Below are 14,128 nucleotides of genomic sequence, written 5' to 3'. Positions count from 1 at the left end.
GCAACGCTGTGATGTCACAATCAATTGCCTTGATGGATCAGATGAAAATAATTGTGGTAAAAATATATTTAAATTAATTTGCTTAACTTTTAGTGATAACAGAGCATGAAAAACATTAATAAATAAAAAAGATTTAAAAAAAAAAGATAAAATCGATACAAAAATAAAATAAATGAAATAAATAAAATAAATAGAATAAATGAAATAGATAAAATAAAATATATAAATAAGATAAATAAAATAATTAAAATAGATAAAAGAAATAAAATAAATAAAATAAATAAAATAAATAAAATAAATAAAATAAATACAATAGATAAATAGAATAAAATTTATCAAATTAATCAAATAGATAAAATAATAAAATAAATAAAATAAATAAAATAAATAAAATAAATAAAATAAATAAAATAAATAAAATAAATAAAATAAATAAAATAAAATAAATAAAATAAATAGAATAAATAAAATAAATTAAATAAATTAATTAAAATAAATAAAATAAAATAAATAAATAAAATAAATAAAATGAATAAAATGAATAAAATGAATAAAATGAATAAAATAAATAAAATAAATAAAATAAATAAAATAATATCAACAGCAAAGAAAATAAAAAGACATAATCTGTGACTAAAAAGGAAGTCTACTCCTATTTGTTAAAAGAAACCTTCCTGAGTGCCCGTAAAGTAATTCTTACATATTTATAAAACACATCCAATTGTATAATGACATAAACACACTATGCCATTGTATACAGATTTGAATTATGTCAAATTAATCGACCTCTTAAAATGTGTATTAATTTGTGTAAAAATATACAAGTTTATTATTCAACTTCATTTCATATAAAGAACTGTTCCATCAACAAGAGGATGTAATTTAGTCAGCTTCTACTAAAACTAACTATATATTTAAGCAGATTTCATTAATAATATTTTTTTAGTGTATTTAATTTTTAAACTTTTTTTTTAATCCCTAATTAATCAGTGTATATAAAGTGCGAATCCAGCTAGTTAATTTTCACTGTCATATGCAGGTATGTCTATTGTAGAATAAGGATCATCGGAAAACTGTATTTGTTTACGTTTTGAAAATACCAAATTGATTGATTTGAAGGAAAGTTTTTACATATTTTCATTGTGATATGTCTATATTATGTATAAACATAGCATTAATGTTCAAATAAGTGTTATAAAAGCCACATAATATAGCATATCGATTATTGAAAGCGATCCATTTTAACTATAGATGCGATGAATTATCACTGTTAGTGCAGTTATTTCTGATGTGGAATTTTCGAAGATGCGAGGAATTTTTATTGCAGAATTATGTGATAAATGCATTTAAAAACAAATGAAAAAACTTAGTTGCTGACTTTAGAATTTATGATAAATGTATTTTCAAATTGAAATACAAACTCCTCATTCAATCTTTATCAAATAGATAGCTTTTCAAACTTGTAACAAAAACGCTTCTCAAAATGACATAAATTCTTCAAATTACGTTTTTTCTTGATTTAAAAATAAATTCAGTCTGTGTAAATTGAGACGAGAACATTTGAGGACGTTATCTTCAACGCAATACATACACTTTCGAACAGAGAAATATGCATCTTGAAACGCAATGGTGACAGAAAAGCTTATAAAAGATTAACTTTCCCAGTTGTACCCTCAACTGCTTCAATTTCTATATTCTGAAAAAGATAGTTTTTGGTAGAATAAATGTTCTTGACTCGATTGATGCTTGCATGATTTTTTTCTGTATAAGGTGAAACGGTTTGTGACATAAATTATCCAGAGTCATTAAAACATGAAGGTGTCTGGGAGACTTTTTTGTTTTCATTGGTACGTCACGTAGAGCACCCTTGATACAAAAAAAATATCCGTAATGCACAGCTCTATAGCAGAGGAGGATTTAGGAGGAACAGGGGGTTGCCCCCTTTTTTGGGAAAACATTTGGTTACTTTTATATGGAATCACTGGAGCAGGCCCTCTCTTAGGCAGTCATTGGACTCCTAGCTACTAATGAAAATTTCTAGATCCGCGAGTGGATACTACCACAGAGGTCAAACAATGCACATTTGGGTTATTGTACACGACATGCATGCGTCAATTCATGTTTGATGATTCAAGACCCTTTGAACCTCTATTTAGGCTATGTCGGTAACTTGGCAAAAAATTCCAAAACAACATACACGGTTAGATTCAGCATTTCAAAGAACCCCAAATATCCATCAGGACTTTTGTCTATAAAATTGGAGACCACAAACTTGAAAAAGGGACCAGAGATATAAAAATGCATGCATGGGATACATTTGTTATTGAAGGCATGACTGTAACAATAGGATGAAGAAAAATACATATCTTAGTCTGGGGTCTCATTTGGGTTGGGTTGGGTTGGGGGGGGGGGGAGGGTCTCATCCCTTATCCCGCTTACTGTTTTGTCAGATTCCCGTATCCCGCTTATACTATACAGTCCTCATTTTTTTGAAATTTCCCGTGTCCCGCTATACTTAATTTACCGTTTTCCCGACACAATCATTTGACTTTCACGTGTCAAGCTTACAAAAAAATTGGCAATCCCGCGTCACGCTTATACTCTTACGCGACTCACTATTCTACTCTTTTTTGACTCATATTAAGTCCATTATAAATATATCAAAAAAGTAGTGTGTTTTTAATACCCTTTTATCTCGTTTCGATTTGAGCCATAAATAGATAGATTTCTCATATCTGAGCTTGAATAGGAGCTGTTTTGATGAATAAATCAGTTGAAAACTTTCACATATACGAAATGAATCAATTCAAATAGACACTTAAGTGTTTAAAAAAGAGTCCAAAATATTTCGTTAGATGAACCTGAAACTTGAGGCCAAAATCGGTCATAACCGGATCTATTCCTTCATACATTTTACAGATGATAGCTAATACCAATATATTTAACATTTTTTTAATGTGATTCCTTTTAGAGAATTTTTTTACCTGTCCTGGATTATACAGATGTCAACAGTCAACCACGTGCTTGTTATTTGATGAGGTCTGTGACAACATAATACAATGTCCACGTGGGGATGATGAAGTTGGTTGTGATGTCATGTGTCCTGCTAGTTGTACATGTGAAGGTTTTGTATTTATATGTCATCAAGAAAAAGTTGAAACAATTTTACGGGATTTGTCTGTCGAAGTAAGAAAACTAGATTTGAGCAGCTCATTATTTCAAAATAATAGTTTTACCATTCCAGCATATAAGTACTTGGCTGAACTTAACTTGTTTAACTGCAGCATAGAAAATATTACGCCATACTCATTTATACAATTGATGAACCTCCTTCATTTAGATTTGAGCAGTAACAAATTAGAGGTTCTAAAAAGTTACACGTTCTATGGTCTAATCAGACTAGTAACCCTAAACTTAAAGGGCAATCTGTTGCTGAGATTTATCAAACCAAATGCGTTCTTTTTTTTACCTAACGTTAAAGATTTGGAACTGTCTGGAACTAGTATACAAACACTTTTGAATGGGACATTTAATGGTTTGGACTACCTTGAAACGTTCAACATAACAGGGAATGGACTAACAACAGTAGAAGACAACGCATTTGATGGACTTGAATTCATTCTAACAATTGATTTGACACAAAACGATTTGACAAAATTTTCTCCTGATATATTTTCCCGTCTTCCTCATTTGACCAAAATGCAAACTGATTCCTATATATTTTGTTGTATAAAACCAGAATCTGTTTCCGCAGAGAACTGTTTCCCAAAAATGAACGAATTTTCCTCGTGTAGCAATTTAATGAGAAACGATGTATTACGTGTGTGCCTTTGGATTATTGCTATAAATGCCTTAATTGGAAATGTTGGAGTTATAATTTATCGTGTCATCAACAAACAAACGCTACTTTTTAAATCAAATTGGTTATTTATTATGAATCTTGGTGTATCCGACATGCTGATGGGTGTGTACCTAGGGATTATTGCTGTTGCTGATATGTACTACTCTGGAAACTATTTTATACATGACAGAGAATGGCGAGATAGTACTATATGTAAATTTGCAGGTATCGTTGCAGCAATGTCATGTGAGGCATCTGTTTGTTTTATCATGTTGACGACTTTTGACTGCTATCTCAAGGTAAAGTTCCCATTTGGCAGATGGCAGATAACATACAAAACCGCGAAGGTCTGCACTTTGGTGTGCTGGCTATTTGTAATCATCATTGCTGTGGTTCCGATTTTAGAAACGACATATTTTTCAAATATGTTTTATTCAAAAACAGCAGTTTGTTTGGCTCTTCCATTCTCCCGACAGAAAGTCAGCGGATGGGAATATTCAACAGCTATTTTCGTGTTCTTCAATAGTATTGCGTTTATTGTAATAGCTTGGTGTCAATTGTCTATTTTTCAAGTAGCTAAAAGTAGCAATAGAATAATGGCGAAGAGGACAAAACAAGACCTAACACTGGCTAGAAGATTGTTTCTTGTTGTTTTGACAGACTTTCTTTGTTGGTGTCCTGTTGGAGTAATGGGTAAGTTATCCATTTACTAACATAAGAATAAGGATGTGTTATTTATAGGTAAAGAAATACCTTTTTTTTTTACCTTGGATTACTTCGTCAGCTCCCAAGCCAGTATTTTGGTACTGGCTTGATAAGGGTGACTAGGGAGTCTTTTTATAATATGTCGAAATAAAGTTTTTATCTTTTTTTTCAAAAATATATTAAAAAGTATGGGTCACCGAAATATTCTTCACGCTACAGGTTGTGCAAAACTGTCCGATTTTGTAAAGATTATGCAAGAAAAATCTGTTTTGTTATGATCTTTTTGCTCTTTTAACATGCTATCAGATAAGAAAAAGACAAAATAGGGTCACTGAACTTGTTTTCTTGCAACATATCAAAATAGGTATATTCATAACGCTTTTTATAATAAAAAAAAATACTTTATCTGAGTTATCTCACCTTTAAGTAGAGTAAAACAAGTTGTTTTTGATACAAAATTTAATTCAAGTATCTATTGGTATATATGTGTTAATATAATTATTTACCTGTTGTAAAATTCGTCACATCAAATATTATTGAGGAATACTAAAAGTCCAGTCAATCTAGCATAAATTTGAACCTAAACCGAAAGTAATTGCAACAGAAGATTTTAAAGTTTTAATCTTTAGCATTATACCCAAAATATACACAGAAAAAAAGTCCAATAAAATCTAACTTAAAGAAGACTAAAAAAATCACCATTTCAAATTTTGAAATTTGCATTGAAAAGGAGATAACTCTTGCAAAAAAGGCTGAAATATCAATAAAAATTGATACAAAATTATAACTTGTCCGCTTCTAATCATCAGAATGTATTGATTTTTGATTTTTAGCAGTCTTTAGATCATAACAAGCAACTCTAAAGGTGTTTTCATATCTTTCATCAAGCTTTAACCTAGATTTCGTAATTCATTAGTTGACCATTTACTGATTTTTTCAACATGTCAAGGTAAAGAATCTCATATTTAATAAAAATAAGTCAGTATGTATTATTTTTTTTGTGGTTTTAAAGTTTCTTTAGATAATTAAGTTGCTCAAAAAATATTATATACAGATATAGACAATACCAATTTTTCACATTATTTTTTCAAAATGGTTACAAAGCTAACCCATAACACTTCGGTTTTGTACATTTCATGAACAGAAGATAATATAATTACAAACTTATAACCCCATCAGATTATCATACTTTACATGCATTTGAAGAAAAACAACCAAAAACTGACCAAAATAGACTTATTTTTGCAAGAGTTATCTCACCTTCCAATGTTAATTTTAAAAATGCTGATTTTGAGTTTTTCTCAAGTTAGATTTTATGAGACTTTTTTCTGTGTATTTAATGGGCATAATGCTATAGATTAGAACTGAACAATTTTCTGTTGCAATTTATTTGAGGTTAAATCTTAGTTTGACTGGACTATAAATCAAATGCCTGATATTTATACATTCCATGTTGATTGAACTTATCTTGATTTTTTTTTAATTCCGATTGTGTCATTTGATAGATAAATTTCAATTGTAAATTACCGGAGTTCTTTTTTTTTTTTTTTTTTATTTTACTTTTCATACAAGTGTTTGCAAATACGGTATCTTTCAATCACCCTCTACATAGATACATCTATTATTTTTTTCTATTCTTTGATAGGTATACTAGCAATGACTGGTCAAGTATTTCCGTCAGCAGTTTATTCCTGGGTAGCGGTATTTGTGTTGCCACTGAACGCAGCTTTAAACCCATTTCTTTACACGTTTTCAACATTAAAAGAGGTAATTATGCTAAGCAGTAACTAAACAATGTATTCCTGTTTGGCTGTTTTTGTGATGCCACTGAACGCAGCTAAAAACCCATTTCTTTACACGTTTTCAACATTAAAACAGGTAATTATGCTAAGCAGTAACTAAACAGTGTATTCCTGGGTGGCACTATTTGTGATGCCACTAAACGCAGCTAAAAACCCATTTCTTTACACGTTTTCAACATTAAAACAGGTAAATATGCTAAGCAGTTATAAAACAGTGTATTCCTGGGTGGCTGTATTTGTGATGCCGCTAAACGCAGCTTTAAACCCCTTTCCTTAAACGTTTTCAACATTAAAACATCGATAACTGAAAATGTTCTCGAAGTTAAACTTGTATTTAAGGTGTTTTAAATAACCTTATGTCATCAATTCCGTCTTAAAACATAGACACTACAACCTAGGGACTGCTCTATCAATGTGTTTCTGTTTTATGTATGTTTAAGAATTTTTGTCCGGGTTTTTTTGAATTTCCCAGGGAATATTCTAAATTATCAGTAGCATGACATTTTACGATGTTTGATATTTGTTTATTCAGTAAATTGAAGTTTTTCAAACCTCTGTTTTGTACGAAAGCCGGGAAGGCTCACCTTGAATTCAGAATTCTTCATTCGGAATTTTGCATTCCGAAGTTTAGATTTCGACATTCATAGTTCGGAAACATTCATTAGTGTTATAAACTTATTTATTATTGTAATAATAACTATCTGTTTTCATTGTGATATATGTATTACTTGCCTTTATGTCATCTACTCTTTATTTAAAGAAATCCTATTTATTTGTTCATGGCATAACGTACAGAAGCAAATGAAATATATGCATATTTATGATGTGAATATGTGCATGAATGATGAATAAACTCTGCTTTGTCATTGTTAGTCATGTTTAGCCGGACACCAATTTGAAAGTCTTTTGTTTGGTCACGCTGGCAAAGATTCGAACTTCGATATTTTGTACTCAGACAAGCACATAAACCATGAGACCATCTAGTGTGTTTGGTATAATCATTGATGTTTAAATATTACTACCACGGTATAATATATTTTCCCCTGAACACAGAATTTTTATAAATATCTTTTAAATCTTGTTAATTACATAGATAGTATCATACTGATATATTTCATGGGAGATAAATGATTTCAATCTTTATATAAAGTGATGTTCCATTTGTTGTGATTTAATTGATACTCATTATACAAGGGAAATCAATGACCAATCATCATAGACTATCAATTACAGACCTATTAAACTCATTATTATGTTTATCTTAAGCCAGCATATTCTCAAGGTTCTAAAACTATAATCTAACATGTCAAGTAAACAACCTGTGTATTCCTTATCTTTATCCTGATCATGTATAATTCAATCGGTCGCTGTTGAAAATTAGCCCTTATATTAATTATAATAATAATAATAGTAACTTTATTTGAAGAATACAAAAAATTGTGGTATGATTGTAATTGAGACAAATCCTCACAAGAGACCAAAATTACACAGAATTAACAACTTAAGGTCACTGTACGACTCAATTAGCATTTTTACCCCCCCCCCCCCCCTTTCCACCCAGAAAAATCAATATAATATAGAACAAATACTATAGAAATTACAAGTTAATGATTGGTCTGATTGCTCAGACTTGTATGTAAAGATTTCTATATTTTTGGAACTCATCATTGATAACAACTAGTTAATATCTTTTTAAATATAACCAATATTATTTGTTCTAGTACTTTAAGTTTTGATACTGCAGTTAATATCGTGTATGTAGGAGGGAAGTGTTTTCTTGTAACAGTTGATTTGCATACCGTAAGAAATGCGATGATAGTTTTCATTTTCCACATCACGTATCTTGAATTTTGAACTTGACTGTATTTAACTTGATAAAACTAAGATTACATATAGAAATAGTTGGCCAAGTTTTGTTATAAATTATTTATTTTTATAGTATAAAATTCCCCCCTTAAAAAATAGATGCACTATGATATTCAAACGTATACATCCGTCCATCTTAAATAGGCTAAATATGGCGTGTAGTTGACTTTAAACTAAACTTAGTTGTTTACATATACGCTTTGGTCACACCTTGAAGCCTCGGTCACACCTTACCGGATAGCTCGAACGGACGCCTAACAGATACCTTTTTTTCAATCCGTTAGACGTCCGTTCTTATCCGTTAGGCGTCCGTTCATATCCGTTTCATGTCCGTTGGGCGTACGTTTTAATCGTCGACGTCCGTTCTGTCCGGTGGAAAATTTTGAGCATGTTCAAAACTTTGAACGGACGTCGAACGGATGAAATGTCCGTTGGACGTCCGTTACGTGTCCGTTATACATTCGTTGGAGTTCTTGCAGATAAATTCACCTACGGATTTCTAACGAACGTCTAACGGATAAAACTGATGTTGAACGAATGTGAAACGGACTTCTACCGGACGTATAACGGATATAACGGATGATGAACGGATCTGAAACGGATAAATGCCAATTGAAAATTTCTCTTCAGAAATACCAAATAGATTTCTAAAGGTTCGTGAATTCTTATTATTCATAATCGATCTTAGAGTAAGGGCACATCTCCACAATCAAGCAGCTGTTATTCAGGTCAGACACTGCCCTTTAGCGGCATTTTGAAGAACAAACCAAAACCAGTTACACAAAACATTTTCAATATTAATGCGATTTACATGCATTATCATTGTCGTCTTTAATTTTATCGTATATCTTGTTTATCCGTTTTATCCGGTACTCTGTCGTTAGGTGTCCGTATTATGCGGTACTTGTCAATTGGATGTACGTTCGACATCCGTTCTGTCCGGTACATCTCCGTTGCATATCCGTTGCCTGTCCGTTATGCATTCGTTAGGCGTCCGTTTTTGTTGGTCAGTACTTCCACGGACTCCTAACGGATAACAATTTTGTCAATGGACAACTTTTATTTTCATCCGTTAGGCGTCCGTTTGTCTTATCTGGTAAGGTGTGACCGAGGCATTTTGAAATGTTTGATATTTTTGCTGTTTCCATGGTTACGGCGGCCATTTTGAAAATTCTAATTTCAAAATCCAACTCTGCTTATGCTAGTTACCATTCCTGTAAAGTTTCATCCAAATGCCACATCTACCAATGTTGCTCATTATACTGTGAAGTTTCATGAAGTTTTGAGCATTTTGAGAATTTTGAAAATTTTGGTGTAGTTTTCATGGCAACATAGTAGTTCCAATGATCGCCAAAATCATCCAACACCTGTATATAGTGGGCACCTACATTGTTTTAAAATATGATGATTCTGAGTTGAATCATATCCAAATAGTTCACCAAAAACCAAAAACAGATTTTTTTCGCAATTGTGCCGTTTCCATGGCAGCCATATTAAACTTTTCCATGCCATAATTAAAAAGGGGGAAGGATATTAAAAATCAAATAAGTAACGAATAGGTAACGAATAGGGAATAGGGAATAGGTAACGAATAGGAAATAGGGAATAGGTAACGAATAGGAAATAGGGAATAGGTAACGAATAGGTAACGAATAGGGAATAGGGAATAGGTAACGAATACGCGACGAATAGGGAATAGGGAATAGGTAACGAATAGGTAACGAATAGGGAATAGGGAATATGTAACGAATAGGGAATAGGGAATAGGTAACCAACTTGACGCCCATGGATGACGCGTACCCTAAATTAACACCAATGTGTTGACTTTTAAAATCTACTTGGGGAGTATGAAATCTTCAACAAAACTTAGACGGATAGTTTTAGATACGAGTCCGAAAAAGTGATGCTTTATTTAAGGTCAGTACTGTGAATATATCTTTATCTGACACACATATATTGCTTTTTCAGTGAAGATGTCCACCTTGATTTGCACCTATAGTGAAGAAAAACTGATTATTTGACGTTAAACTGTTGTTTGCTTCTTTTTTTTTAACAAGGTCAATTGGGGGTGGGTTGAGTAGTATTTATATTATCGTGTAATGGACATATTTTGAGGGATTTAATGGACTAGAAGGAATGAAAAACAGCGTATAGGAAGGTGATGAGGGGACAATTTGAACCCGAGACTTACAGGGGTAGCTTTGACAAGATATGACAAAAAGCAACCCTCTCTACAGATTATGGACAACACAATACATATAAACTATTCATAAAAGGTGAAGTAGGTAACATAAAGACAGGAATACAATTCTCATATCACAATTAAAACATATATCAATTATTACAGTATGTATGTTATAACATTTAATAAAATGTAATGATTTCCAAATTCTGAATACTGAATACTGTTATTCGGTACTTTAATATTAGAAGCTAGACTTTTTTTGTGGTTTTTGTTATTGTATGACTGCAGACAGAAATATAAGATTGTTATATTTAACCATACTTTTGTTGCTTAAATAAAGCAACCATACAAACGTAACACAAAAAGAAACTATTCGATAATCATTCTGGTAAAAAAAAAAAGCTACTAAAAGTACTAACCAAAATGATGTTCTTTTTCATTATATTGCCATAAACAGGAAATTAAGATGAAAGGCTATTCAGCTTCGTAACCAATGTCGGTATTTTTAATTTTCCTGCAATATGAAATTATCTTTTTATTTGTTTTGTAGAAACCAAATATTATGGCAAAGATGTCTGTCAAAATGTTTCAGTTTTTCAAATGTTCAAAACTTTGAACGGACGTCGAACGGATGAAATGTCCGTTGGACGTCCGTTACGTGTCCGTTATACATTCGTTGGAGTTCTTGCAGATAAATTCACCTACGGATTTCTAACGAACGTCTAACGGATAAAACTGATGTTGAACGAATGTGAAACGGACTTCTACCGGACGTATAACGGATAAAACGGATGATGAACGGATCTGAAACGGATAAATGCCAATTGAAAATTTCTCTTCAGAAATACCAAATAGATTTCTAAAGGTTCGTGAATTCTTATTATTCATAATCGATCTTAGAGTAAGGGCACATCTCCACAATCAAGCAGCTGTTATTCAGGTCAGACACTGCCCTTTAGCGGCATTTTGAAGAACAAACCAAAACCAGTTACACAAAACATTTTCAATATTAATGCGATTTACATGCATTATCATTGTCGTCTTTAATTTTATCGTATATCTTGTTTATCCGTTTTATCCGGTACTCTGTCGTTAGGTGTCCGTTTTATGCGGTACTTGTCAATTGGATGTACGTTCGACATCCGTTCTGTCCGGTACATCTCCGTTGCATATCCGTTGCCTATCCGTTATGCATTCGTTAGGCGTCCGTTTTTGTTGGTCAGTACTTCCACGGACTCCTAACGGATAACAATTTTGTCAATGGACAACTTTTATTTTCATCCGTTAGGCGTCCGTTTGTCTTATCTGGTAAGGTGTGACCGAGGCATTTTGAAATGTTTGATATTTTTGCTGTTTCCATGGTTACGGCAGCCATTTTGAAAATTCCTGTAAAGTTTCATCCAAATGCCACATCTACCAATGTTGCTCATTATACTGTGAAGTTTCATGAAGTTTTGAGCATTTTGAGAATTTTGAAAATTTTGGTGTAGTTTTCATGGCAACATAGTAGTTCCAATGATCGCCAAAATCATCCAACACCTGTATATAGTGGGCACCTACATTGTTTTAAAATATGATGATTCTGAGTTGAATCATATCCAAACAGTTCACCAAAAACCAAAAACAGATTTTTTTCGCAATTGTGCCGTTTCCATGGCAGCCATATTAAACTTTTCCATGCCATAATTAAAAAGGGGGAAGGATATTAAAAATCAAATAAGTAACGAATAGGTAACGAATAGGGAATAGGGAATAGGTAACGAATAGGAAATAGGGAATAGGGAACGAATAGGAAATAGGGAATAGGTAACGAATAGGTAACGAATAGGGAATAGGGAATAGGTAACGAATACGCGACGAATAGGGAATAGGGAATAGGTAACGAATAGGTAACGAATAGGGAATAGGGAATATGTAACGAATAGGGAATAGGGAATAGGTAACCAACTTGACGCCCATGGATGACGCGTACCCTAAATTAACACCAATGTGTTGACTTTTAAAATCTACTTGGGGAGTATGAAATCTTCAACAAAACTTAGACGGATAGTTTTAGATACGAGTCCGAAAAAGTGATGCTTTATTTAAGGTCAGTACTGTGAATATATCTTTATCTGACACACATATATTGCTTTTTCAGTGAAGATGTCCACCTTGATTTGCACCTATAGTGAAGAAAAACTGATTATTTGACGTTAAACTGTTGTTTGCTTCTTTTTTTTTAACAAGGTCAATTGGGGGTGGGTTGAGTAGTATTTATATTATCGTGTAATGGACATATTTTGAGGGATTTAATGGACTAGAAGGAATGAAAAACAGCGTATAGGAAGGTGATGAGGGCACAATTTGAACCCGAGACTTACAGGGGTAGCTTTGACAAGATATGACAAAAAGCAACCCTCTCTACAGATTATGGACAACACAATACATATAAACTATTCATAAAAGGTGAAGTAGGTAACATAAAGACAGGAATACAATTATCATATCACAATTAAAACATATATCAATTATTACAGTATGTATGTTATAACATTTAATAAAATGTAATGATTTCCAAATTCTGAATACTGATTACTGTTATTCGGTACTTTAATATTAGAAGCTAGACTTTTTTTGTGGTTTTTGTTATTGTATGACTGCAGACAGAAATATAAGATTGTTACATTTTGAAAATTCTAACTTCAAAATCCAACTCTGCTTATGCTAGTTACCATTCCTGTAAAGTTTCATCCAAATGCCACATCTACCAATGTTGCTCATCATTACTGTGAAGTTTCATGAAGTTTTGAGCATTTGAGAATTTTGAAAATTTTGGTGTAGTTTCCATGGCAACATAGTAGTTCCAACGATCGCCAAAATCATCCAACACCTGTATATAGTGGGCACCTACATTGTTTTAAAATATGATGATTCTGAGTTGAAGCATATCCAAACAGTTCACCAAAAACCAAAAACAGATTTTTTTCGCAATTGTGCCGTTTCCATGGCAGCCATATTAAACTTTTCCATGCCATAATTAAAAAGGGGGAAGGATATTAAAAATCAAATAAGTAACGAATAGGTAACGAATAGGGAATAGGGAATAGGTAACGAATAGGAAATAGGGAATAGGTAACGAATAGGTAACGAATAGGAAATAGGGAATAGGTAACGAATACGCGACGAATAGGGAATAGGGAATAGGTAACGAATAGGTAACGAATAGGGAATAGGGAATATGTAACGAATAGGGAATAGGGAATAGGTAACCAACTTGACGCCCATGGATGACGCGTACCCTAAATTAACACCAATGTGTTGACTTTTAAAATCTACTTGGGGAGTATGAAATCTTCAACAAAACTTAGACGGATAGTTTTAGATACGAGTTCGAAAAAGTGATGCTTTATTTAAGGTCAGTACTGTGAATATATCTTTATCTGACACACATATATTGCTTTTTCAGTGAAGATGTCCACCTTGATTTGCACCTATAGTGAAGAAAAACTGATTATTTGACGTTAAACTGTTGTTTGCTTCTTTTTTTTTAACAAGGTCAATTGGGGGTGGGTTGAGTAGTATTTATATTATCGTGTAATGGACATATTTTGAGGGATTTAATGGACTAGACGGAATGAAAAACAGCGTATGGGAAGGTGATGAGGGGACAATTTGAACCCGAGACTTACAGGGGTAGCTTTGACAAGATATAACAAAAAGCAACCCTCTCTACAGATTATGGACAAC

This window comes from Mytilus trossulus, unplaced genomic scaffold, assembly GCF_036588685.1.
Source record: "Mytilus trossulus isolate FHL-02 unplaced genomic scaffold, PNRI_Mtr1.1.1.hap1 h1tg000210l__unscaffolded, whole genome shotgun sequence".
NCBI classification, from domain to species: Eukaryota; Metazoa; Mollusca; class Bivalvia; order Mytilida; family Mytilidae; genus Mytilus; species Mytilus trossulus.
This window is presented reverse-complemented; position numbering follows the sequence as displayed.